Below are 27,485 nucleotides of genomic sequence, written 5' to 3'. Positions count from 1 at the left end.
TAGAGAGACCTAGTTGGGAAAATAACAGGACAAAAAAACAGAGGGAATTCTTAAATTTTTTGACGAAACGGAACTTGAGAAATGATCAGTCCTGGCCTCTCACATTACAGATAAATAAGCAGAGTGATTTGCTCAAGGTCACATTGCGAGTTAGTGGCGGAAACAAGACTAAAACCCAGGACACCTGGCTCTCAGCTATGCACTTTCTGAGCAGGTGGACCAAAGCCGACAATAGTAGAGGAAACTTTAAAGTCCAGGAATACAGATATCACCAAGTAGAAGAACCAACCCCAGGGATTTTCAGCAAGGGTGGTGGGCTCAAAGCCAAAGTGCTTTGTGCTCAGAGGGAAGCTCTGGCTCCAATCCACCTGTGCATGTCCTGTTGCCCCTCATACAGCCAAGCCGCAGTGGGCTCTGAACACTGCTTTGTTCTCCTGTCCTGTTCCTAGTGTCATTCTCTCCGCCGACAATCTCTCCCTGCCGCCCACTTGTGGCAAAACCCTATCTGTCCCTGAAGAGAGCCAACTCAAATGTCATTCCTTAACAAAGTCTTCTCTGATTTCACCACTCAACCCTCACCACTGTGCCAGCCACAAATGATCATCCTCCACTCTGAATTTCCAAGACATTTTATTTGTATATTTCTTATGACAACACTTTCTACTTTGTGTGACAGCTATATGCTTTACCCACTGTAGTGGAATATAAGCTCCTAGAGTTGCCTGACTGGCTCAGTTGGTAGAGCATGTGACATTCCATCTTGTGAGTTCGAGCCCCACGTTGGGTGTAAAGATTACTTAAAATCTTAAAAAAAAAAAACAGAATATAAGCTCCTTAAAAATATATATATATATAAGTTCCTAAATGGCAGGGACCATATTTCAGCTATTTTTTTTCATCTGTTTCTAGTTTATTTTTTTAGTGAAGTATAATTAACATACAGTGTTATATTTGTTTCAGGTGTACAATATAATGATTCAACAATTCTATACATTTCTCAGTGCTCATCAAGATAAGTGTACTCTTAATTCCCTTTATGTATTTCACCCTTCCTCCCACCCACCTCACCTTTGGTAACCACCAGTTTGTTCCTTGTATTTAAGAGTCTAGGCATTTTTTTGTTTGTTTGTCTCTTTTTTTGGTTTATTCATTTGTTCTGCTTCTTAAACTCCACATATGAGTAGAAATCATATGGTATTTGCCTTTCTCTGACTGACTTACATCACTTAGCATTATATCCTCTAAGTCCATCCATGTTGTTACAAGCGGCAAGATTTCATTCTTTTTTATGGCTGAGTAATATTCCATCATGTATATATACCACATCTTCTTCATCCATTCATCTATCGATGGACACTTGGGTTGCTTCCATATCCCAACTATTGTCAATAATGCTGCAATAAACATAGGGGTGCATACATCTTTTTAAGTTAGTGAAAGTGAAAAGCTTTTGCATGGCAAAGGAAACCATCAACAGAGCAAAAAGGCAACCTACTGAATGGGAGAAGATATTTGCAAATGATATATCCAAAAAGGGGTTAATATCCAAAATACATAAAGAATTTACACAACTCAACACCAAAAACAAACCAATTTAAAAATGGGCAGAGGACCTGAAAAGACATTTTTCCAAAGAAGACATACAGATGGCAAACAGACACATGAAAAGATGTTCAGCATCGTTCAGCATCAGGGAAATGCAATTTAAGACTACAGTGAGTTATTGCTTTACACCTGTCAGAATGGTTAAAATTAAAAAGACAAGAAATAACAAGTATTGGTGAGGATGAGGAGAAAAAGGAACCATCATGCAATGTTGGTGGTTGTTGGTGCAGTCACTATGGAGCCACTATGGAGGTTCCTCAAAAAATTAAAAATAGAATTACCATATGATCCAGTAATTCCACTATTGGGTATTTACCCAAAGAAAACAGAAACATTCTTTCTAGTTTCATTTAATAATAGTTTTTAAAGCCAGTAAGCAGACACAATTGAATTAAAAAAAAAAAAGATGAGAAAGAGCAAAAACACACCCTTCACTCCACAATAAACACAGAGCTCTATTAGTGTTTCCCTACCAAACCTCCATGGGAGGCCTAGCTTTCTGTGTGCTCAAGAGAACTCTCCACCATAGTCCAGGGACACTAGACAGCATTTAGGTGTGATGATGTCAAATCGAACTGGCACTACTCAGTTCAAGGTCCTCAGTTTGTGCCCTGACTAAAGCGGGTTTAATCCTCCACGCATGCTGGATCCCATAGCCAAAGTAGATAGCCAACCCAATCAGCATCCAGACACCAAATCGGGCCCAGGTGCCAGCTGCCATCTGCATCATAAGGTAAACATTCACAAAGATGCTCAGGAGTGGGAGGAGAGGCAGAGCAGGGACCTTAAAGTAAAGGGGAGTGGAGCTCTGTGGCTGTCTACAGATGACCCCAGTGATCCCAGTGATGAGCACCAGGAGCAACACAACCACTGTAACCAACACTGGGTCTCCAGAAAGCAGCAGACCTGGCCACTGGGCCAGCACCAGGCAGAGAAGAGTCAGCAGCAGAGCAAGCGGTGAGGCGCAAACAGAGACAACCCAGCCAGAGAGTGCAGTGGGGGCGGGGCTGCCCGGACAAAAGAGTCCCCACGGGGACAGCTTCTCCGCCACAGGTCCCCTCTCCTGGTGAGCCCCTGTTGCATTGTCTTCATCCTTCATTTCAGGCTGATACCTGACAACGAGAACACAAATAGCCACCAGGGAGTAAGTAAGCAGGGTCCCAATCAACATGAGGTCCACAAGATCAGTGAGTCCAAAGAGGAATGTCACGGAAGCTGCAATAATGCCCGAGACCACAGTGGCCACGACTGGGATGCCTGTTCTGGTGTACGTCCTGGCAAGGACACCGAACAGGAGGCCATCGTCTGCCAGCACATAGATCATCCAACAAATGAGGAACATAGAGTCCAAGATGCCGGTAGAAAGAGCACAGAGGGCTCCAATAGCCACAACATAGCAGGCAGGGTCCCAGCCAATGTGGAGAAATGCCTCAGGCAGGGGGATCCCAGGTCGAAGCAGGTAGTAAGGCATCATGAGCGTAGATGAGCACTGAAATCACAATGCCCATGGGGACAGAACACTTTAGATTCTGGGCTTCGACAGCAGCGACAATAATGCTGTCAAAACCAGTAAATGCATAGCAACAGGTAGCTGTTCCACGGAGAATTCCCTTGAAGCCAAAAGGCACAAATCCTCCAGAGCCCAGAGGGCCCAAGCCAGAAGTGTCATTGAGTCTAAACATGGTCATTACGTAGTCCTCTTCTGTGAGCTTCCAGTTGTGCAGGTTCCCCTTAATGAAGCCAGAGATGATGACAAAACCAAGAACCAAAAGGTTCACCACTGTGAACACTGTAGTAACTGGGACAAACTCACTGGCCCTCAGAGCCAGCAATCCAGTGAGCAACACCACCAGGCCCACAGCAAAGAAGTCTGGATATTCTGTAAGGACACAGGGAACATAGAGTGAGACGTTCTCATGCAAGGTCCGAGAGATCTGGTTCCCAATCAGGTTGTCAAAAGCTAAGCTCCAGGCCCGGGCCATACTGGCCGTACCAGTAACATAGGAGAGGATGAGGTTCCAGCCAGTGATGAAAGCCCAGAGTTCACCTACAGTGACATAGTTGTAGAGATACACAGAAGCAGACTGGGGGACCCAGGCACTAAACTCTGCATAGCACAGAGCAGCCAACACAGAAGACAGGGCAGCTACCAAAAAGCAGATCACAATGGACGGTCCTGCTTTATCACTGGCCACCTCGCCAGCCAGGACATACACACCTGCACCCACTGTGTTGCCCACACCCAGGACCACTACATCCAGAGTGCTCAGGCTTCTGGCAGGGGAAATCTTAGCCACGTATTGCTCCAGTGTATGTCTACGTACTAACTTTTTACCAAATCTGCAAAGTGCCTGGCACTAGAATCGAAGAGGATTCTAGGATCAGAGCGCTGTAGCAAGCCCAGGGAGCACAGAGTCTCCGATTGGGTTCAGTGAGGCTGAGCTAAGCCGAGTTGGGTTGGGTCTGCCGAGTTCGGGTGCTCAGGCTTCAAAGCTGCTGCTTCGTATTTCGTCTTATGTGTGCTCTCCCTCCGTGATGCCTAAGATACAGTAAACAATAAATATTTACTGAGCCCATATTCAACCAACCAACCAAAGCGCAGGAGTCATATGTCACCTGTTGCAGCCCAAATATCACAGGAACAGACACCAAAGGACATTACAGAAAAAATCACCTCTGCTTTCCCCCCAGAAAAAGTGCCAAATACCTCCCAACATTCTGCTTTTTTACGCACCACATGACATAATCCCATTTGGGTTCGTCTAACTCATGTAGCTTCATGTACTAATTAAGCTGTAAGACACAACAGGGCATGAATTTATTGTGCAATAATTCACACGCGGGATGTTTGCGCAGTGCTTGGGCGTGAGTTATGACACATTAATTCACGGCCTAGAGGGCCTCGTTGCAATTACAGACCCATTTTTTAAATATCATCTGAGTTTAAAATACAAATATTGGTCCCCCAGTCTTAACACCCTTAGCCCCCAAATCAGCTAGCCAAAGTCAGATGGCACCTTGGCCCCCTTCCTCCTTGTTCTGCATCATCCATTTAGCTGTACTGATGGCCAAGGAAGTACAGTCCAACCCTTTGCCTTACCCACCTAGCCCCACAGGGGCACTGTGAGACGAGAAGAAGAGGGAGAAAGGGGCAGGTCCTTCATAACTACCTGCCAGAATGGGAGGAACAGGCTGTTGGGTAAGGAAGCACAGGAGAAGTGGGTGCAGCGGCCAACCCAGGGTCCATGACTAAGAAGGGAGAAGAGCCAGAAAGGCCATTTCATGATTTCTGACATTCAATAAACTTCACCCAAAGCAACCAGGCAAAATTCACTACAATTTTTATGTCCACAGTTACGAGACTGTGATGGGTAGGGAGAAAAGAAATAAGTCACCCAGCTCAGTCGCTCACAACCAAAACAATTCCTTCTGTCTCCTCCCTCTCTGGATTCCGGGAGAAAAGGTGAGCTCACTTCTGCAGACGACTCTCCTCGCTGGCCACACCATGCTCTATAAACACCCTGCACCATCTGTGATGTCAGCCGCCAGCCACCTGGAGAATCTGCCCGGCTCTGTGAGCTTGTATTAAAACACTCACTTATAACTCCCTATTAATTTTTCACGAGGAGTTATTTTTAACTCGCTCAAACCATTGTCTCAATATGCCAAATATATTTTCTTAATGAACGAACCCGGCGTGTGGTTCCTCCTTCCCCTACTCCCCTGCTGCTATTCAAATGGTCCTCTCCTCATGGGGAGCAAGGCTTTGGATGAGCAATTCACAGCAATGCCCCGGAAATGAGTAGTGGAGAACAGAGAGAACAAAGTCATGCAACCCCCACTCTCCTCCCTACTCAGGCTTTGGTTTTGAGAGAATTTTAGGAAATGTTGTCATGGGTTTTTAAAGACAGAAAAATCAAGTCAAAATTGAAAAGTCTTCTCTACAGATTATCAAAAGGAACCCTTGGGTTATTGGGTCAGACCTTCCATCTACAAATCCATCAAGACTCCTTATTTGTTACCCACCAGTTCCAGTGTTCTAATTTACTAACAAGCACACGAGAGAGATAAGGAGGGTCCATTCTTAATTCATGGAAACTTTCTACATTATAAATGTAATTGAGGTGTCCCCCACTCACCCCAGGCTTCAAACACGTCAGTGGTTCCCCACTGCCTTTCCTTTATAATGCTTCCTTCCTTCATAATCTGACCTGTGCTTATTCCTCTAGCCTCATCCCCTACCCAGTTCCTGCTCCAGCTGTAAGATTCTACACTCACTCTGTTTCCTCGTCTCTAATGCCCTCTCGGCCCCCTTCGCTTAGCTAAGCCCTCCTTATCTTTCAAGTCCCAGCTCAGAAGTTGCCTCCCCAGGAGGGCCCCCCTGATCCTTATGCTGCCCTTCCTATGTGCTCTCACAGCAGCTGGGCTTCCCACATGTGCCATTGATCCTAACGGATCAAAATTCCAGGGGGCACCTGGGTGGCTCAGTAGGTTAAGTGTCCGACTCCTGATTTCGGCTCAGCCTTGATCTCAGCAGGGATCTGCTTGAGATTCTCTCCCTTTCCCTCTCCCCCTCCCCCTGCTTGCTCTCTCTTTCAAATAAATAAATAAAATCTTAAAAAAAAATTCCAGTTCAGCTTCCTGTCTCCTCCTTCTGAGAATTAGGTGCTCAATAAATATTCATTGAACAAATGTACAAACTGAGAAGAGTAACCTGAAATAATCCAGAATTCCTATCTACTTGACTTTGAGATACATACCTTGTAACCAAGCAACCTTTATAAGCCTGGCTCAGGTAAATATATAAATGGTAGTTACCTTCCTTGTAGAAGGCAATCAAAATGAAAAGTGTGGAGGGAAAACCAACTGTGATAAAACCTTGACCGCAGATCATCCATGGCAGGTATAAGCCACACATAGGTGATAAAGAATTGTTGGCCTTTGAGGACACTTGTTTTAAAAATATAGGGCTGCCTTGGGTTATAGGCAACCAACCACCCACACCCAGTTAGAGAATCCCTACTTTTTCGAAGGCATCATGTCCAGAACCTATAATCTAGGCAGGATGCCCTAAGGCAGAGGCACTCACCTCAGGGGACAGAAGGAGGCCTAATGAAGACACCTGGGAAACATTTTCAAACTTCAGATCCTCTCCCTCTGAAGATTCTTGTCCACCTAGCCGCTCATTTCCCGTGACTGCTGTAAGCCACCCCTACTGACAAGAAATTGTCCTACATTCAAAGGAAAGAGGTTCTAAAAGCTTCCTTCACAGGAAGGCAGCCCAGTTTAGTAGTTAGGAGTAAAGGCTGTGCAGACAGACTGTTCAGGTTCAAATCATAACCAACCTCTGGACAAATTAGTTCCCCTCTTGGTGCTTTAGTTTCCACAAATGGGAGTAAAAGTAAATACCTCATGGGGTTGTTGAGAGGAGTAAGTGAAATGATGCTTGGGAAGTACTCAGCTCAGTGCCTAGCAAACTGTATGCACATAATATGATCTACCTAATATTTAATGTTAACATCTGATCCAAAGTCCCCAAACTTTGAAAAGCAATTAATCTTTATAAATGTCCAGTCTCAAAATCATGCACTAAAATTCAAACCTGTTAGCTAGCCCTCATGAGAAAATGAAAACCGTTTTATTCCATACAATCTGCCTTGAAATTCTAAGGACTCTAATTAGACACCCTCATACATGCTGGTGCTAAACACTCTGGGGTGCTAGACTGACAGTGTTAGACCAAACATTGAAAAATGCAAGGCTTGGGGTGCTGGCTGGCTCAGTGGGTAGAGCCTCCAACTCTTGATCTGGGAGTTGTGAGTTCAAGCCCCGCTTTGGGCAGGGAGCCTACTTAAAAAAAAAAATAGAGGTCAAAAAAGAAAAGAAAAATACAAGGCTCAAATACAATAATTATAATACTACCTTTGTCTACAGATGCTTCATCTTATTTCTAGAAGAGGCAGTGCTGGGTACAAAGTGGTAAGAGCAAAGAACATTATGTCAAAAATTTCAGATTTGAGCCCTGGCTATTTCACTTAACTATACAAACTCAGGTAATTTACTCAATCTCTCTAAACCTCAGTTTCCTTGTCCTTAAGGAACTTTACTTTACTTCCTTTACTGGATCGATAAGAGAATTCAATGAGAAGACACAAACTATCACATGCTGCTGGTGGGAGTGTCACTGAGGCCACCATCTTGAAGCACAGTCTTAGTGGAATAAGAACACACACACCCTCCCACCCCACAATCCCTCTCCTAGGTACCTACCCCAAGGAAATTCTCCTTAGTCCATAAGGAGACCCATATGAGCACGTTCATCAGGAGACTGTTTGTGGTCACAAGAGGTTAGAAGCTATGCCAGCATTCTGTTACTAGATGAATTTGTAAGTAAAATGTGCTATACGCACACAATGAAGTAACAGCAGTCGGAAATAATAAAGTAGATTTACAGATAGCAACATGGGTAGATCTCAGAAACAATGTTACGGAGGAAAAGCAAAAGCAGGCTGAGGGGTATAGCACAATGCCATTTATACACATTTTAGGAACAGCCCCAAAATGCTGTATGTTTGTCAAGGATACACATATATCTGCTAAAAATGTCATGTCATTCCTCTGCTTAAAACCTTCCACTGGTGTCTCTTTTTTAGTCAGAGTAGAAGCCAAAGTCTGCATTTACAATGGCCTACAAAGTCCTACAGTATTTGCACTGACCAAGCTATATCTCAGCCTTCTGTTTCTCCCTCTTCCCATTCATTGTTCTCTAGCCACTGGCCTCTAACCATTCCGGCCTCCGAACATACCAGGCAAGATCCTACCTGAGGGCCTTTGTCCTTGCCGTCCCCTATAAATGGACCACTTCCACCCCAGATAGCCACGTGGTGGCTCCGTTAACTGCATTTGGTGAAACAGCACCTTTGTAGCAAGCCTTCCTTAATCACGCCATATAAAACTGCAGTCTGCTCCTGATCACCCACAACAGACCTTAATCCCCTGCTCTGCTTTTTTTTTTTCCATAGCAGTTATCACTATTTAAGGTACTATCTGTTTTACTTACTTCTTTGTTCATGATTTGTCTCACTCCAACAGAATGTAAGCTCCACGAAAGCAGAACTTTTTTATTATTTTGCTCCTGGTTGCATTCCCCATAACTGCAACTGCGCCTGACAGAGTCGGCACTGTGCATTTGGTTGAATGGATGGGTGTAACTGCAACTGCGCCTGACACAGTCGGCACTGTGTATTTGGTTGAATGGATGAGTGTATCTAAATACACACATAGGGGCGCCTGGGTGGCGCAGTCAGTTAAGCGTCTGACTCTTGGTTTCGGCTCAGGTCAGGATCTCGGGGTTCTGGGATTGAGCCCCGCGTCAGGCTCTACACCTAGCACAGAGTCTGCTTGAGACTCTCTCCTTCTCCCTCTGCCCTTCCACCCTGTGTGCTCTCTCTCTAAAATAAATAAAATCTTCTTATAAATAAAAATAAATAAAGACACCTATAAAGCATGGATTGGAGGAGCGTTTGTTAAATACACTAAAGCAAGTGCCTCCCGTGAGGAGGGGAAATGAGAATAGAGATAAAGATGAAAGGAAAAAAGAAAATGCATTGAAAAGGGACCTGACAGGGGCGCCTGGGTGGCTCAGTCGGTTAAGCGTCTGCCTTCTGCTCAGGTCATGATCCCAGGGTCCTGGGATCAAGCCCTGCATCGGGCTCCTTGCTCCACGGGAAGCCTGCTTCTCCCTCTCCCACTCCCCCTGCTTGTTGTTCCCTCTCTTGCTGTCTCTCTCTGTCAAATAAGTCAATAAAATCTTTAAAAAAAGAAAAGGGACCTGACAGGAAGCGATGGTGCAAACACGCCACGACTGAGGGAGGGGACTGACCCCACTCCAAGCACTGCAGGTTCAACACAGGAATTACAGGAGATAAAGGACCTCCTACAGAGCCTGATAAATGGCAGACACTCAATAGATTTAAACTGAAGGGGATGCAGAATCCTACAATCATCAGGATGTGGAGTATACAAAGAAGAAATACCTGCTGGAAAGAGGGTGGAGAACAAGGGATTGGGGGGCTCCCCTCCTACTAGTTCCTTCTGAACCCATGTCCCTTTTCCCAACTCCTCTTTCTCCTTCAGCCCCCTCAACTGTCTCTGGAGGCTCCTGTAGTTGGCACTGAGGATGCTTTCACCACAGTTCTCTCTCTGGGGAACCGTCCTCAGCCACCCACCTCGCAACAAAGAGTACAACGGAGGTTCTTCACGTTTGTTGAATCACAGACTCCTCTGAGGTTGCTCACCTCAAAAAAAAAAAAATGCCATATACTCTTCCCAAGTCCATCCATGGACCCTGAGCAAGAATCTCGGAGGAGGACCAACTGAATGGCAGGGTCACAGATGCTTTTGATAATTTCTTTTTCCCTCAAATCTCTTACGCAGGGTGGTCCTTGGGCTCTTCCCACTTTTACTGGAGATGAGTGAAAACGGGCCTACAGACAAAGTGGGAAGGTACCAGAGAAGCAACCCAAAGAACAAAACACATGGGAATTAAATAATCATATTTTATGACTCCAACAGAAGCAGGCAGAACAAACAAATGAACAACCAAACTTATAGAGGAAAAAGCAAACTCATGATTGGGAATCCTGAGAAACTCTACCTGCAATCCAGCTTATAACCATACAGAGAAACATCACCCTCAAACGCCATGTTCAGAAATGCCCTTTTTCCATGCAATAATCTGCAATTATTCCAGTGGCTTGTATCAGTTCGGACTCTCTGACCGAGCTGTCAGAGCCCCGTCGGGCCCATCACCTCCTTCCTAACTCAGCTCCTCCCATCCTGACTTACCCTTCCTGGGATGAGCCTTTGGCCTGAGTAAGCCCCCTGCCCTGCCAGGGATGCCCTCCTCACTGCTTTCTGTCCAGTCTTGACCCTCTAGCTCTTCTCAGCCCTATTCTACAGTCTTGCCCCCACATCTAGGAAGCTTTTCCTAAGCCATCCTGACTGATGCCCCATCTCCAACCTTCCTCCCCTCCCCGCCCATCCTGGTGCTCAGCTGAAACGAATTCCCCCTCTCTGTCTGGTGGTGTCCTGGGTGTGGCACTTACATTCCTTTACAGTCTAAAAGCTTCCAGAGGGCAAGGTCAGGATCCATATACCTCCTCCTTCTGAGTTCCACACTCACACCCCCAACCCTCAATCCCCAGGACAAGGACCTGCTCATAATTGTACGAAGCAACCAAAAGGGGCATTTAGGACAGAGGAGATGAATATATAGATGCATTGATGGACTCCTATATCTTGAGATTCCTAGAAGTAGGAGTTTTTTAAAATTTTTTCATTTTTTTGGAGAGAAGGGGCCAAAGAGAGGTGGAAACAGGAGACTGGAACATGCACAATCATCTATTTCAAGAGCATTTCCTGAGGACATTTCCTAATGAGGGCCCTGGGCCTGTGAATCTCAGCTTAATTAGGAAACAGTCTCTCCCAAAGGAGGTGCTTGGCGCAGGGGAGGTACTTAAAGAAGCGCGGAGAGAGGCCAGGGAACATGAAGCCAGCTTGTATGAATTCCATAATGCCCCCAGCTCCCCCCCTCCTTCCCTCCCTCCTCCTCCCTGTGTTTCTCTCGGTCTCTGAGCTCATTCCAAACTCCAGAACAAAAGTTCCATCCCAAGTCGCCAGGAAGAACTCCTGTCAAATCCAACAATCCACCCACTAAATTGCAGGCTGTCTTGCTTTCCCAGCCAGCCCCACCCACTCTCCTCCATCCTAGAGGTCACTGTGTTCACTCCTCTGTCTCTGAGAAGGGTACTGCCCTCACTCTGGACCTTTCCTTTTCACAACATTTTTCTAAGGCAGTACGTTCCATTGGTTCCCGTGGTTGCGTGTTAACCCTCCTGCCAGTCAGGAAGTTGGCCTTGTGGCTCCGCCTGAATGGCTTCAAAGAGGGTTTGGATACCAGTTGCTTTGCTAGAAGTTTGGTAAAGACTGGAGAGGAAGGTTAATGAGGCTATTCAATAATTATTTTCAGGTGCTCAAAGTTTCAGAGATGGGGACTTTAGTTTTTTTTTTAAGATTTTACTCATTTATTTAATTGACAAAGAGAGGGAACACAGTAGGGGGAGTGGGAGAGGGAGAAGCAGGCTTCCCGCCGAGCAGGGAGCCTGATGCGGGGCTTGATCCCAAGACCCTGGGATCATGACCCGAGCCGAAGGGCAGTCGCTTAACCAACTGAGCCACCCAGGCGCCCCGAGACGTGGACTTCAAATGCAACATCTCCTGAGATTATACCAGTCTCTTTCTATCCAAGCACAGCTCCTTCCCTGATCCCAAATTATATATATTCTCTCATCCACCTTAAAATTTCCAGAGAATGAAAACTCCAGAGCCAATCAAACCAGTGGCTCCCAAATAAGCAAGTATAAAGTTTTCTGGATAGCTGAGCTCTCCAAGAGTTTCCAAAGTCCTCATTCAAGCAGCCCCGCAGCTCTAGAAGGGGGCAGTCAGGAAAACAAGAGTAGAGGCTTTGAGTTCAGGCCAAGAGCTTGAAATAATAGCAAGTGTGATGTACATAGTACACCCATACTTCCACCGTGGCAACAGTTCAGAATATGGGCAAAAAAGTAAACAGAGTAAAAGCCACCATGAACGCTGGGGCCAAGTCTCATACCCAAGGGTAGGAGGAATTTGTTAACAAAGCCAAAGGAAAAATGGAGTCTTCCCATTTTCTCTTTCTGTTTGTGCCTTGTCTAGAAATGTGTGCGTGCGTGTGTGAGTGTGTGTACTTGTGGTCATTCCTTTATTCATTCAACAAATATACTGGTTCCCAATTATTCAGCACAGCTATAAGGCAAAGAAAAATACAAAAATCCGTCCACTCAAGTTGCTTACATTCCTGCAGGAGGAAGCAGACCGTAAACAAGTAATAAGAATATAGATTGTGTTGGATTTGTGATCAGTGCTACAGAGAAAGGTAACGCAAGAGGGGCACCTGGGTGGATCCGTTGTTAAGCGTCTGCCTTCGGCTCAGGTCATGATCCCAGGGTCCTGGGATCGAGCCCTGCATCGGGCTCCCTGCTCAGCCTGAAGCCTGCTTCTCCCTCTCCCACTCCCCCTGCTTGTGTTCCCTCTCTTGCTGTGTCTCTCTCTGTCAAATAAATAAATAAAATCTTTAAAAAATAATAAAAAGAAAAGTAAAGCAAGAAAAGGCTAGGATGTTCTCATGGTGGGTGTTGTGATTTTAAGATGGGTGGTCCAAGACAACCTGACATGCACATTGTTGTACAACTGTCACCAGCATCCAGCTCTGGAACTTATTCATCTTCCTCAACTGAAACTCTGTACCCATTAAACTGTAACTCCCCATTTTTCCCTCCCCACAACCCCTGGCAACCACCATCCGACTTTCTGTCTTTATGAATTTAACTACTCTAGGTACCTCACATAAGTGGAATCATAAAATATTGTCCTTTTGTGCCAGCTTCTTTCACTTAGCATGATGTCTTCAAGGTTCATCCATGTTGTAGCATGTATCAGAATGTCCTTCCTTTTTAAGGCAGAATAATATTCCATTGTATGTATATACCACATCTTGTTTATCCATTCATCCACTGATGGGCACGCGGGTTGTGCGGGTTGTGAATATGGGCGTACAAACATCTTTTTGAGTCCCTGCTTTCAATTCTGGGGGATATATACCCAGAAGTGTGATTCTTGGATCACATGATAATTGTATATTTAATTTTTTGAGAAATCACTGTGCTGTTTTCCACAACAGCTGCACCATTTTACACTCCCACCAGCAAAGCACAAGTGTCCCGATTTCTCGGATCCTCACTAACACTTGTTACCTTCTGTTTCTTTAATAGCAGCCAATCCAACGGGTGTGAAATGGTACTTGGCTATTTTTGAGGCATAACAAGGAAGCTTGTGGGGCCAGGACAGAGTGAGTAGTGGGAAGCAGTAGGGGATGAGGTCAGAGAGAAAGGAGGAAGCCAGATCCTTCACGTAGGGTCTGAGAATCACTATGAGGATTTTGGCTTTTACTCTGGGTGTGATGGAAATCCTAGGAAAAGTGATAGTTTCATGTTGGCTACCGATTTACATGTTCTTTGGACTAAGCATTGGGTTCTCAAACTAAGGACAGGCCTCCTCCAGGGTTTGAAAACAAAACATGGAGACAAGTTTTGCAGAGACCTCAAGAGATGTCTGGTGCTTCTGACAACACAGGAAGGCTGAACAAGCTGTGTTCTTGCATCTGCCTCTCTCCCTAGATGGCAAAGAAGAGATGCCATACAGCCTCCCATGGGAGAATAATATGATGGATTGCTTTCACTGAAACTGTTCACATTATGGATTATCTCTAGGCAAGATTCAATCACTTAAAAATCAAACAAGAGTCATTTTAGTATCATTCACTATTTTAGGTTATTCCCACCATTACTGTAGAAAAGCTGACATGGAGATAAGGGGTGCTTTTTCTGGAACCTGGTGAAATACGTGTCTGCATAGACAGGGGTAGGTAGACTCTTAGAAAGGGGACAGGAACCATGTGACTCAGGCACTTGGAATCCTTGCAGAATTAAATAGATGAATCCAGTCCCAAGCCCCAGATGCCTCAGGAAGGACTGTCAGAAATGTCTGAGATGATCAGAGCTGGAGAGAGAAAGGGCCCCAAAGGGAAGCCTGAAAACACATTTCTGAGAGGCAAAGAGTACCTCTCATAACCTCACTTCCCCCGGGCGACAGGGATGAAAGCTTCTACATCAAAATGAGAAGTCCGAGGAGTTATAGATTTTCTCAACAATAAATAATCTGGAGAGAATGGCCGCCCAACCACCGTTTATAAATGTTAGAAAATACACACTTGTGTGTGTGGGTTGGGGAGGGAAATGGAGGGTAGAGAAGGAGAGAATTATGGGGTTGTCCCCACTGGGAAAGGAGGAGGGACAGAAATCAATTTTCACCATGGCATTCTTAGGATTCAAATGGGGGTTAAGGGAGAGAAGTACAGTAAAAGCTAGAAACCTGAATAACTAGAAACAGGCCATATACTCCTAGGTTCTGTGTGCTGTTTTTCTTTCCATCTGAGGAAAGAAAATTCATCCTCCTGTCTCAAGTAGTATGATCACCACCCATCCCCCAGGGTAGAGACTCTACAGCTTGCTTCATGTCATAGTCCCCTGCTCATTTCCCTGCTCTGTGGGCTCATCACAGAGGTCTTAGGTTACCTTCAAGCCTTCAAACATGTATAATAAAAGTGGGACTAGGATAGAGAAGGCTGCTCTTCCTCCTCTCCTCAAGCAGAAAAATAATACACCTAAGTAGCAGGGAAAGTTTTAGGTCATTCATTCAGTCGTTCATTCAATAAATATTAAGCATCTTCTAAATGCCAGTCCTTGTGCTTGACCCTACAAACACAATGGGAAGGAAGACCTGTTCCCTGTCTACATGCCATTCATTGTCTTTAAGAATGTTCTTATATAGGGGCGCCTGGGTGGCTCAGTCAGTTAAGCGCCTGCCTTCTGCTCAAATCATGATCTCAGGGTCCTGGGATCGAGCCCTGCGTTGGGCTTTCTGCTCAGCAGGGGGTCTGCTTCTCCCTCTCACTCTCCCTTTGTGCTCTCTCTCTCTCTCTCTTTAAAAAATAAAATCTTTTAAAAAAAAGAATGTTCTTATATAATATTCCTGCCCAAAATGTGTAACCTGAATCTAATGATAAAAATGATCAGTCTACAAAACAATTTTCTATAGAGAGTTGACTTTCTATAAAACAACTGACCTATGACATTCAAGACTGTCAATGTCAGGAATGGCAGGCTGAAGAACTGTTGCAGATGAAAGGAGAATCAAGAGATATGACAATGAGATGTAATGCAGAACCCTGGATTGCACCTGGATCAGGGAGAAACATTCTACTATAAAAAAAAAAAAAATTGGACAATTAGTAAACTTTGAATATGGACCATATTTCATACACACATAAACACATACACACACACTGGAGAGAGCATGTAAATGTAGCAAAATATTAACAATCAATCCTGGTGAAAGATAAATGGGTGTAAATTATACTGTTCCTGCAACTTTCTATAGGTTTGATATTTTTCAAATGAAAAAGTTAGGAGGAAAACAAGAATGTCCCAGTAGTAAAGGTTATGGATTCTCATTCCCTGGATGACCTTTATAAACCAGCGTGCCATTGCTTTTGGTTGGAACAAAATCCTACCCAGAATGATCTAGCCCCGAATCAGGAACTTCAGATCAGAGGAGTGGGTGGGAAGAAAGAACTCCTTTGTCTTTGATTTACAACCAAAATTGTCAGCAAGCAAAAATGCCTGGAAAGAAACCACAACCTTGGCTCATGTTAGTACAGTTATAAAAACTACATACTGTTATTGTCATTTTGTGGGACTAACACAAATTAATAAATCAAGGCCCTAGGCTTGAACTCTACGAGGCATTGGGGAACATGTGCAGAGGCTGGAGGCAGAGAAAAATGGTATCTAGCAAATAGGGGGACCAGGTACATGTGCAAGAATTAGGGACACATGGAGGGAGGGGTGGAAGAGAACCAGAATTTGTTGAGCTGTAAGAAATGCGCATATGTTATTTCATTTAACAGCTCAATGAAATAAGTATTATTATTCCACTTTACAGACTGAAAGGTAAGACAACTGTCCTAAGCTCATACAGCCAGTAAAAATAAGACCTGGAATTTGAACTTGGTTCTTTGTTACTTCAAAGACCATGTTCTTTCTACCGTAGCAGCCTACCTCCACAAAGAGTCAAGACTCTAGAGCATGGCCATTAAAGGAGTATTTGAGCCAGTTCTTATCTTTGAGCCCAGGTCATCCTCCGCTGATGTCTTCCCTTTCATCCCAAATAGATACTGATGGGCCAGAGCTAGAAGTAGAGGGATCATTAAATCTGACAGCTCCATCTAACCAATGTCCTGGTAAAATCCTAACCCAATCTGCGAAGCGGCTGGAGGGGGGCGGGGGGGGCGGGGAGGCGGTGCCTGGCTGGCTCCTTCAGTAGAGCATCTGATTCTTGACTTCAGGGTCTTTAGTTCAAACCCCACATTGAATGTGGAGATTACTTAAAAAAAAAAAAAAGTAAAATCCTAACCCAATCTAGAGCCAAAATGTCTCCAGACTATATTTTTAGATGCCAAGGAAGATTCCAAAGCATCCTCATACCTATTCCAATAGTTCCCAAATATGATTTTATAGCTAATTATAATTCCTACCCACAACTTTAACCCATCTCTTTTTGCTTGGCTTTTAGTAGAAATATAAGATAATATGGGCGCCTGGGTGGCTCAGTTGGTTAAGCCACTGCCTTCGGCTCAGGTCATGATCCCGGAGTCCCGGGATCGAGTCCCGCATCGGACTCCCCCTTCTCTGTGGGGAGCCTGCTTCTCCCTCCGCCTCTGCCTGCCACTCCCCCTGCTTGTGCTCACTCTGTCTCTCTCTCTCTCTATGTCAAATAAATAAATAAAATATTTAAAAAAAAAAGAAATATAAGATAATAGATCTCTAGATGCCAAATATGTCACCCACCTGAGATTTCTTTCATCATCCTATTCTTTCATCATCCTATTCTTTCATCATTCTACCCCAAATCTTTTCTATTGACTACCTCATTCTTGAGAAGAAGAAAAAAAAAATCCTCAGTGGGTCAGGAAGTGCTAGAGAAGGCAACGAAGGCTTCGTTCTCATTGCATAAGGAAAATGGGGATGGGGAGCAGATATTTCTAAAAATGGTAGCGCAATAGCAGGAAGATGGTTGCAATTTCCCTGAAAACCTAAAAACCTCCAGCTTTGGCCTTCTCAAACCTCAGCCGTCACCCAAGGCTTCCAGATGTTGCTGGCACACACTGTTAAGAAACATCTGTCACAAAGGACAGACCCAGCTGGGACAAAGGAGAGTAGGAAGGCAGACGGTGCCAATTTAATGAGGATGGTTTAACAAAACATCTTTTTAAGTTTCCTAATTCACTTGGCCATTTGCTCCCCAGACTTGGCTGCCAATCAGGAGCAGACTGGGAATGTTCGCCAGAGAATGGCAATCCCCTCTTTATCCTTAACCCAGAAAAACCCAGTACCAGAAAAATGTCAGCTCTCCAGTCACTCCAAAATATGATTATCCCCTTCCAGATCTAAAACTTCATGATGATGCTGGGAAAAAGGACTTGAGCTCTGTCAGATTGATCATTCTGGTTTGAGTGTTGTTGACAACCAGAGACCTGACTCAGTAGAATATAAAAAATGAGGATTAGTGTTCCCCATTGTGACCCATGTCTCTGACCAGCTCCAAACTCACAGCATCTAGAGCATTGTTAATATTTATTAATCATCCATGGAAATAAGCACAAAGACCAATGGACATGAGGCATCAATACAGACCTCTCTGTCTATTCTTGGATCTCCTCATTATTTTTTAAGGTTATTAAGAAATATGGACTTGATGGGCGCCTGGGTGGCTCAGTTGGTTAAGCGACTGCCCTCGGCTCAGGTCATGATCCTGGAGTCCCGGGATCGAGTCCCACATCGGGCTCCCTGCTCAGCGGGGAGTCTGCTTCTCCCTCTGACCCTCCCCCTCTCATGCTCTCTCTCTCTTTCTCTCTCTCAAATAAATAAATAAATAAATAAAATCTTTAAAAAAAAGAAATATGGACTTGAGATAAGGAATAATGGGTATTCTGAACATGCTATTAGTATAAGAAGATCAGAAGAGAAGATAACGGATTGCCTTTCTATTTTAGTTTCAAAAAAAAGAAAACCCCAAATATGTCCAAAAACAAGAGCACTGACAAAGCAGCTTCTAAGGACCCTGACTTTATTCAGGGAAATTGCATAAAAATTTTTATTAAATCTAAGGAATTCCAACTGAAATCATTGGTTTCAGATATTTGGGGATCACCAACCTAGCCCTCAATTCAATTCAGCTGACATGAAGTCACTTAGACACTTGGCACCTTGTCCACACTAGACCTCCATCTAGTAGGTTCCTACAGCTTGCAAATAACTGCATATCCAGGGACAGCCTCCTGCCACACTTCCTGGTCTACGCCCCTGGTCCATAAAATTGGTAACTCTAAACAATGAGATCCTCTCAGCTCTCACTCAGATTCACCCAGCAGCCATCAGACAGTGCTGCCCTTCCCTGAAGCAGGATAAAGCCCTAAATCACATTCTTCCTGACTACTGCATTGCAGAAGATAACTGAAGTGTGAGTGCCCTCTACCCTCTTTCTGGAAAATGACACTTTCCTCAAGTCTTAAAAAGACTCTCTCTTCCTCTCTCTCTCTCCCCCAACTAGACCTGCAGTTTCCTGCTTTCTATTAAATCCAAACTTCTAAGATTGCATTTCGAAGGCTTTCTTTTCACTGTTCTTCTACCACTTACTCCTACTATTAACCTTTTTTGTGGCTCCTGCTTGAACAAGACAAATCTTTCCCCACACATGCACATCTTGCGGGCATTATCAGCCCTCATACAGACTGTCCCTCTCTGCCTAGAACACGCTCTTTCCAAACCCGTTCAACATGACCCTCCTTCTGGAAGCTTCTCTGGCCACACCTACAGATAGATATCTGAGCTCTCCAGTTTGTTCTCCTTGCCCCCTGCTCTCTCCTCATGAATATCCAGTGGGCATATCTCACTGGCCTAGAACTCTGCACTGGGAGAACACCCAGTTAGGGAAGAGGGCAGGAGTAGTAGCTGATGAGGTGGAGCCAAGGAGCAGAGTTCATGCCTGATGACACTTTCAGCTTGCCTTTTCTTCCCCAGCTGAAACCTGAGGTGTAAAGAGTTAACTGGCCGCCACCAAGGAAATACCCCAGGCTCTACAGCCCAGTTTGGCAATGTCAATGATCTAAAATCAGAACAGAGACCCAAATCTCTCTCACTACAACAAAGTGAAAGTGCAATGGAAATAACCCAAACTGGTTGAGACCAACTGCATTATCTGTGACATTTATGATTTGCTCCAGTGTCATCCCCTTGATGTGCGACAACTGAACAGACAACACAGAGTTTATTACTTCTACTGCTTTACTTAATGTGGAAAATAAGTCACCTAATGCTTTGGCATTAGGCAACTCAGACTGTAATAACTACATGTAAGTCTAACCTGCAGAAGGGGGGCAGTGGACAATAGTCAAACGACCAAATGGTGTGCAGAGCAGGATTTCACTTGTTTCAGGAGAGGGAAGTATCCGTGAAATGCCCTCGTCTTGTAAGCTCCCTGAGAAAAGGATCTGCTGTTATTTGCTACCATTTTTCCTGTACTATCTGTAAATCACTACACAGATGGATTTTGTGGAGTTTGGGTTGGGTCTAAACTGAGAAATCGGATGGTTCCCTCAAGTAGAAACCACAAAAAGTTTCCAAGTGAGAAAGACTGGATTCAATATATTAAAGATCAGATTTCAACTAAGTGTAAATGAATACAAAGGCAAATTCCAAATCAGAAAATTCAGGCACCACAGTGATTCTTTGTGCAAAAGAATTCAAGCAAAAGCAACATTTTTCTTCCCCCTTAATTATTAACACCACCACTGTCACCCCCAAATCACCAGGCACTCATTTACATACTGTGCAAGACAATGATGGCAAACAGAGAACTCCTTCTGGAAACTTAAAATTAAGGGCATTTCCTGGATACTTCTCTCTCCTGAAGGAATACTTCCCCACCTGCCAAAATAAGTAAAAGATACATAAACTACGAACCAGAAAGGGTATTCCTAAGATCTTACTTTGTACTGTAAATCAGAAATGAACAAGCAAGGCGAGGACATGTCAAGACCCCAGATGGCTTCATAGTTGATGGAAAGTTAGAGTAGTAAGGATCTCATTTGGCTGTGTTGGCAAGACTAGGGAATATCTTTTGTGCACTGTGGGTCAGCCTGAGAAGGTTGCATGGAAGAGGCGGCATTTACCCCATCTCAGCATTTGTATAACTGTTTCCCAGGAAAACATCAGTTCCAGCTACATCTTCAGCTTGAGCCATGATCCAATAGAGCCTCTTTCTGCCCTTCCTTCCATGCCCCCACCAAAAACACAAAACAAACTCCACCACACCTTGAACCAGTAAATCCAGTTTGACCAACTATACAGATCCAGTTAAATATTTGCTACAGATATTAATACAGATCTAGATACTAAAATATAATAATAATTCTCCGTCTTAGTCTGTGCAGAAAAGGAAAAGAGAGAGAAATCATTTCAGTGTTACTTCTGCCCTGGGGAAAGATAAGTAAAGTTCAGACAGTTTCCCTGAAAGGCTAGAAAGAAAGCTGAAGTAGGGACGCCTGGATGGCTCAGTTCCTTGGGCCTCTAACTCTTGGTTTCAGCTAGGGTCGTGGTCTCACGGTCCTGGGATCGGCCCCAACCCTGTGTCAGGCACTACGCTGGGCATGGAGCCTATTTGAGATTCTTTCTCTCCCTCTCCTGACCCTCCCCCACCATGCTAAAGCTGAAGTAACCAAATTCAGCTCATACTAAAGAAAATAAATATCCAAACTTATCTCCCAGGAGTCTTCTGAGAACAACAAATGACCTGATCACTTACCAAGCATTTTCCCACCTATGATCTTACTTTGTACTATATTCTGTTTGAATGTTACTTGTACGAATCCATTGTCCCCCTTTCTAAAATAAAAATTCCTGGGGCTCCTGGGTGGCTCAGTCAGTTAAGCATCTCAGTTTGACTCAGGTCATTATCTCAGGGTCCTGGGTTCGAGCCCTGCATCCAGGCTCCTCGATCAGTGGGGAATCTGCTTCTCCCTCTCCCTCTGCCCCTCCCCTCGCCCCCTCTCTCTCAAATAAATAAACAATAAAATCTTTTTTAAAAATTAAAAAATAAAATAAAAACTCCTAAGAAATTAATAAAATGGGGCACCTGAGTGGCTCAGTCGGTTAAGCATCTGACTGGCTCAGGTCATAATCTTGGGGTCCTGGAATCAAGCCCTGCATCTGGCTCCCCACTTAGCAAAGAGTCTGCTTATCCTTCTCCCTCTCCCTCTGCCCCTCCCCCCACTCATGCTCTGTCTCTCTCTCTCAACTGGATAAATAAAATCTTTTTTAAAAATTAATAGGGGCGCCTGGGTGGCTCAGTCAGTTGGGCATCTGCCTTCAGCTGGGGTTGTGATCCCAGGATCAAGCCCCAAGTCGGGCTCCCCGCTCAGCGGAGAGCCTGCTTCTCCTTCTCCCTCTGCTGCTCCCCCTGCTTGTGCTCTCTCTCTCTGTGTGTCAAATAAATAAGTAAAATCTTTAAAATTTTTTTAAATTAAAATTAAATTAAATAAATAGAAACTCCTTAGGGTAGAACATGCTTCGTGTTCTCTCAATGAGGCTAGAAACCCTAATTCTACAAGTAAATACTACTAGGTGCAACCAAGACTTGAACGTGAAGGCATCACAGCCCCCAAACTGTCGGGTCATTAGACCAAGAGGAAACACAGCCACCTCCTCCAACTTACCTACTTACCCTACCACCCCAGCACTACACCTCTCAAATCCCATCACGGTCTGGCAGAGGCTGAATTCCAAGTAGTGAAAACCCATCCTGATGCAGACTAACACACACCAGACCAACTGTATATAGACCAAGTCCAACCCCCCAAATGTAGACCAAAATCTATGTAGATGTAGACCAAAATATTTGTGCTTTCTTCCTTCAATATCTATGGAGAGTCCCTGATACATGCAGACACAACACTAGTTTCATTGCACCATTATTTGAGTAAACAATCCAATAGCCAGAGCTTCTCTAGAGGCCATATAGACTCCATATGATCTAGTATCATTCTGGGATGGTTGTGAACAAGGTGGCTTTTCTTAGTCCCTCTGGGATAACTTTTGAGAAAGTTCCTCGTTCATGTTTTGAACACACTTACAGGTTTGGTTTCAGTGAGAATCCAGTTTTGGAAATCCTTAACATTTCTATCACACCAAAACAAGATGATCAACTTGACAAATCAGAAAATCCTGAGCTTCTGCTTCTAGAGATCTTCAGAAACTAGATGGGCTACCAGGAAAAATCAGAATTAGATTTTCCAAACAGGAATCAGAAAGAGAGCTGGGGAGGGCACCTGAATGGTTCAGTCAGTTGCGCATCTGACTCTTGGTTTCACTCAGGTCATGATCTTGGAGTTGTGAGATCAAGCCCCACTTCTCCACTCTCAGCAGGGAGTCTTTTTGAGATTCTCTCTCTCTCCCTCTCGGTCTGCCCCTCCCCCCACTCACAAATCAATCAATCAATCTGAAACAAAGAAAAAGAAAGAGCTGGGGAAAGCCAGGAAGGGTGTAAAATTAAGGGATTAGAAAGTGATGTGATACGTTGATGTCAACAGTGAAAATCTATTTCCTCTCGTTCCCCCTATGATTTGCTACTCCCCTTTTCTCAATCCCAAATCCTGTCAGCCCAGAACATGTAATAAAAGTCCTCAGGAAAAAAACAATAGAAGGAAATCCATCTGCCTGCCCACCTTTTTTCCAAACTACAACTGTAAGGTAGGATGGCCTTTGTCTACAATGAGCACTGATCCACACTCATTTTGTCCCAAGAAGCCTTGCTAAACAGCTGTTTTTTCCCCCAAATCCTTCCTTTCCTTGTGAGCATAGATCTAGAAATCCATCCAGTGGTCCCATCTATCACTATACCCTGTCTCTACTTTTAGATTAACAGTTGTGAGTGGTCAGAGCCCATGTCTCCTTCTTCCATGTACCTCCTCCCAATATACACCCTCAGTAATACACTGAACACAACGTAGCTTAGGAAACGCCAACTATGTCTCTGGTTATCTTCCTTCATATCTTTAAATGTGTCTTCTGTCCTCCCATGTAAGTACTTGGCTGTCGTTTTCTCTCTGTCCTCTCTCACCAGACTTTGCTTGGCTGCACCCACAGCCTTAGGTAGCTGCTCCACACTGCCACCTGCTCCTTTGGAAAGTTAATTTGTTTTTTGTTTTGCTGTAGGAAAGACACCAGATCCTCTGAACCATATGAAAGTTGTATCATGCCTCAAAGTCCTGAGTTCTTATCCAAATACAGATCACTGTGACTTCTCCATCAAGACCCATCTGGGGGCACCTGGCTGGCTCAGTCGGTAGAGCATGAGACTCTTGATCTCAGAGTCATGAGTTGGAGCTCCACATTGACCTTAGAGATTACTTAAATCTGTAAAAATAATTTAAAATGTTGGGGGCGCCTGGGTGGCTCAGTTGGTTAAGCGACTGAGCCTTCGGCTCAGGTCATGATCCCAGAGTCCCGGGATCGAGTCCCACATCGGGCTCCCTGCTCAGCAGGGAGTCTGCTTCTCCCTCTGACCCTCTTCCCTCTCATGCTCTCTCTCATTCTCTCTCTCAAATAAATAAATAAAATCTTAAAAAAAATAAATAAAATAAAATGTTAAAAAACAGGGGTGCCTGGGTGGCTCGGTAGATTAACCATCCAACTCTTGATTTCAACCCAGGTCATGATCTCAGGGTTGTGAGATGGAGCCTCGTGTCAGGCTCTGCACTGGGTGTGGAGCCTGCTTAAGATTCTCTCTCTCTCCCTCTCCCTCGGCCCCTACACCCCCTCTCTCCCTCTCTAAAAAAAATAAATAAATAAAATTTTTAAAAAGACCCATCTGCGTCACCCCAGCTCATGCATCATGATGTACAACGAAGAACCTCCACCACCCTTCCCCCAGTCTGCTTTGTGATTTCTGCAATAATAAAAGAAAAAAGGGACGAGGGTAAACCAAAAGAACATAATCCAAAAATCATTTTTTGTCACTTTGGAATATACTTGGTGAAGGAAATTGGGCTTTCCACATGATTTTGCTTAAACTAAGGTCAATATGAGTCTGCCTTCTGGAGGCATATAATCTCTATCAATTGATAATGAGAGAAATTGCCCAAGAACTGCTAGAGGGCAAGAGAAAGACAACCTAGAAATCAACATTTGCCACATATAATCAATAAAACCGGTGTCATGCATGGGTAAGTGTTTTCTGGGCTTCTGGTGTCAAGGTACTGCCTACAGGGTACATGATGGGGGGCGCTGGGAGGAGTACAATTTAAGAACCTCAAGGGCCTTAGAAATTAAAGAGTTGCAAATATGTTTTGTGATAACAGCAAAATGCCTCTTGGAGACCTAGAAAGCCAGTCCTATTTCAGGCCTCTCCTCCAAGCCTTTATCAATCAATAAATATGCCTATCGTGTACATAAAATTGATAGATTCCAAGAGAGAGAGAACAGAGCCATCAAGTTTCAAGGTTTATTTAGCACTGGCTCATTCACAATATATTTGGGACCTCAGACAAGCATCCGTACAGTGTTTTAAAGACCACTAGGCAGCCACACCCCAGGGGAACTTGGTAATCTTTCCTCCTCCAGCCTGACCTGGCCTATACTCAATCCCCACCCCAGCTTTTTTTTAAATTAGATAAGAAAGGCAGGGAGATACGTTCAGCAGCTGTAAAAATAGATACCTACCTTGAGCCTGGAGGAAGAAGACCCACAAATCTTCTCTCCTTATGGTGGACCGCCTCATCAAACTGGACCTGCTATTCTTTGAAGTCCACACCAATGCCCTCCCTAAGAAGACAGGATACAGAGACTTTCAGAATCTCCAGTGAGGAACAAGGCAAAACATGAAGGAGGCAGCAGAGCCAGGTGGAAGATTTCTTAATTAATTCAAAGAATGGGTCTAAGCATACTATGTGCTAGGCCCTATGGGAAAGGCAAAGATGAAGAAAGCAAGCTCTGCACTAGTTCAGAAAGGAAAGACCCGGAAGAAGGCCATGGCAAAGAGGTGGGAAGGACACTGTAGGAGAAGCGCCAAGGAACAACCTCCCCTAACTCATTTTCCTCAGCAGAGCTGAGAACATTTCTGGTCTGGAGGAGAGCAGAGTGTAGGCCTCCAAATCACTCCGACCCCAGCAAACCTACCAGCCCTTCCCAAACTCGCAAGGCCTCTGGTCTGCACCCCGCAACACAAAGTCTAGCTCTCACACCCTGAAATACCCTCTGCTCAAACACCACAGGGCTTCCACAACCAGTGGCACCCCAAGCTCCGCCTTCTTCCTCTCTGGCTGTCTGTTTTATTTCCAACTCTAGAAACACGAGAAATCACTTACCCATGCGCTTTTTCTACCTCAAAGGAGAAAGACCTGAGAAGAAAGTGCAAGCTAAACCCGAGGAGAGGTAAGGAGCTTGGCCAAACAGTGTCAAAGATGTGGAGCAGGGCCCTCGGGGAGGCGGGGCCCTCGGGGAGGCGGGTTTGAGGGGGCTTTGGGAAGGGTGGGAAAGTGGGAAGGAAGTGGCTTAGCCCCATTCCAGGAGGAAAGCTGGAGATGGGCAAAGGAAGACTAGTGGGTCCCTTTCTGTGTGAGGAGGCAGAGTGAGGGCTTAAATGGGACGTTGTTTGAGACTGGGCAGCAAGATACAAATTTAGAAGTAAACACTCTTTCCAGGATCCTGTTCATGGAGGAGGTCCCAGTTGGCAGGAGAGTGTGCAGAGCCAGGAGGAGCCCAGCCTGTGGTAATTTAGGGGCCAGTCCCAGATCCAGCTAAAGAACCCACTCAGGAGTCCTTTAAACAAGGATAGAAGCACCCCCCCAACGACCTCACCCAGAATATACTACTAGGTTCTTCTGCCACCACCATCCAACCCCAACCCCTCACCCACATTCCGCATCCCTCCGGAAATAAAACTAAAAGGGAACTGGCATAAGTTCACCACGAGGGAGAGTCATTCAATGGTCATGGCATATTCTAACTAAATATGCATTGAGCATTGTGCTGGAGGAAATAAAGAAAAAGATACAGTCCCTACCTAGAGAGCTTCCTGCTCCAGACACTCAAAACGTAGGGTTTCGAAGACACCTGGGTGGCTCAGCCAGTTAGGCATCAGACTCTTGATTTCACTTCAGGTCATGATCTCAGGGTTGTGGGATCAGGCCCCATGTCGGGCTCTCCGCTTAGCGCAGAGTGTGCTTATCCCTCTCTTTCTGCCCACCCCTCTCTAAAATAAATAAATTTTTTTAAGATCTTATTTATCTGTTTGACAGAGACACAGCGAGAGAGGGAACACAAGCAGGGGGAGTAGGAGAGGGAGAAGCAGGCTTCCCGCGGAGCCGGGAGCCCGATGCGGGGCTCGATCCCAGGACCCTGGGACCATGACCTGAGCCGAAGGCAGACGCTTAACGACTGAGCCACCCATGGCGCCCTTAAAATAAATAAATCTGTAAAAAAAAAAAAAGTAGGGTTTCCAAGACCCTGAAACAGTGACCAAAGGAAAGTGCCTCCTCCTTCCCACCAATCCTCTTCAGAGGTGAGAATTCTCAGAGATGGAGACGGTGGGGCCTCCTTAGAGACCGAGGGCTGAATGCACAAGTGATGGGCCCAAAAAGCCATCGGTCTCAGGGAAAAGGGGCACCACTGACTTTGCTTGATAGTGCTGAGATTCCTCTAAACCCCAGGGTAGAGGTGGAGGGAGGGGAAAGAAGGGTGGTGGCGGGACTGCAAAGGGATGGAGTCTATACTAACTATACTAAGACAGAGCATTGGAATTGGAGCAGAAAAGATGGCTTCAGAGCTCAGAAAGCACCTCCAGCTGAGGAAAACCTACAAATTTCATTGACCCTGCCCTCACACATCTCCGTGAGGCATGGACCAAAGGCATTAACTGAGCACCTCCTTTGTTCCAGGCCCAATTCTGGGCAGCGAATGAGTGGCCCAGGCAAGACTCCAGAGCCAAAATTCCTAGAGGCAAAGAAGACAGGCAGGAATTGGAAGGATGACTGTAATGACAGAACAGTAGGGGAGGGGCACCTGGGTGTTTGATTTATGTCTGTTCCAACAGTCCTAGGCTGTCTTCCC

At 44.9% G+C, this 27,485-nt stretch overlaps 1 long non-coding RNA gene and 1 pseudogene across 1 annotated transcript in view; both read right to left on the bottom strand.

Moving 5' to 3' along the window:
• LOC148163759 (uncharacterized) overlaps positions 1 to 25,808 on the bottom strand; it is a 106,617-nt gene extending 80,809 nt beyond the window's left edge. The window contains exons 1-3 of the long non-coding RNA XR_015768775.1: positions 25,742 to 25,808; positions 25,098 to 25,199; positions 20,208 to 20,306 (exon numbers count right to left, since the gene is read on the bottom strand). This is a non-coding gene — a long non-coding RNA (uncharacterized LOC148163759). The remainder of the gene's footprint in view (positions 1 to 20,207; positions 20,307 to 25,097; positions 25,200 to 25,741) is intronic.
• LOC114225727 (cationic amino acid transporter 3 pseudogene) lies at positions 2,171 to 5,687 on the bottom strand (annotated as a pseudogene).
• Positions 25,809 to 27,485: the final 1,677 nt, after the last annotated feature.

Source organism: Eumetopias jubatus, unplaced genomic scaffold (assembly GCF_037043125.1).
Source record: "Eumetopias jubatus isolate StellerSeaLion01/CBP00866 unplaced genomic scaffold, mEumJub1_p1.0 scaffold_8, whole genome shotgun sequence".
Taxonomy (NCBI): domain Eukaryota; kingdom Metazoa; phylum Chordata; class Mammalia; order Carnivora; family Otariidae; genus Eumetopias; species Eumetopias jubatus.
The sequence above is the reverse complement of the archived record's forward strand: the minus strand, read 5'-3'. Positions and strand labels throughout refer to the sequence as shown.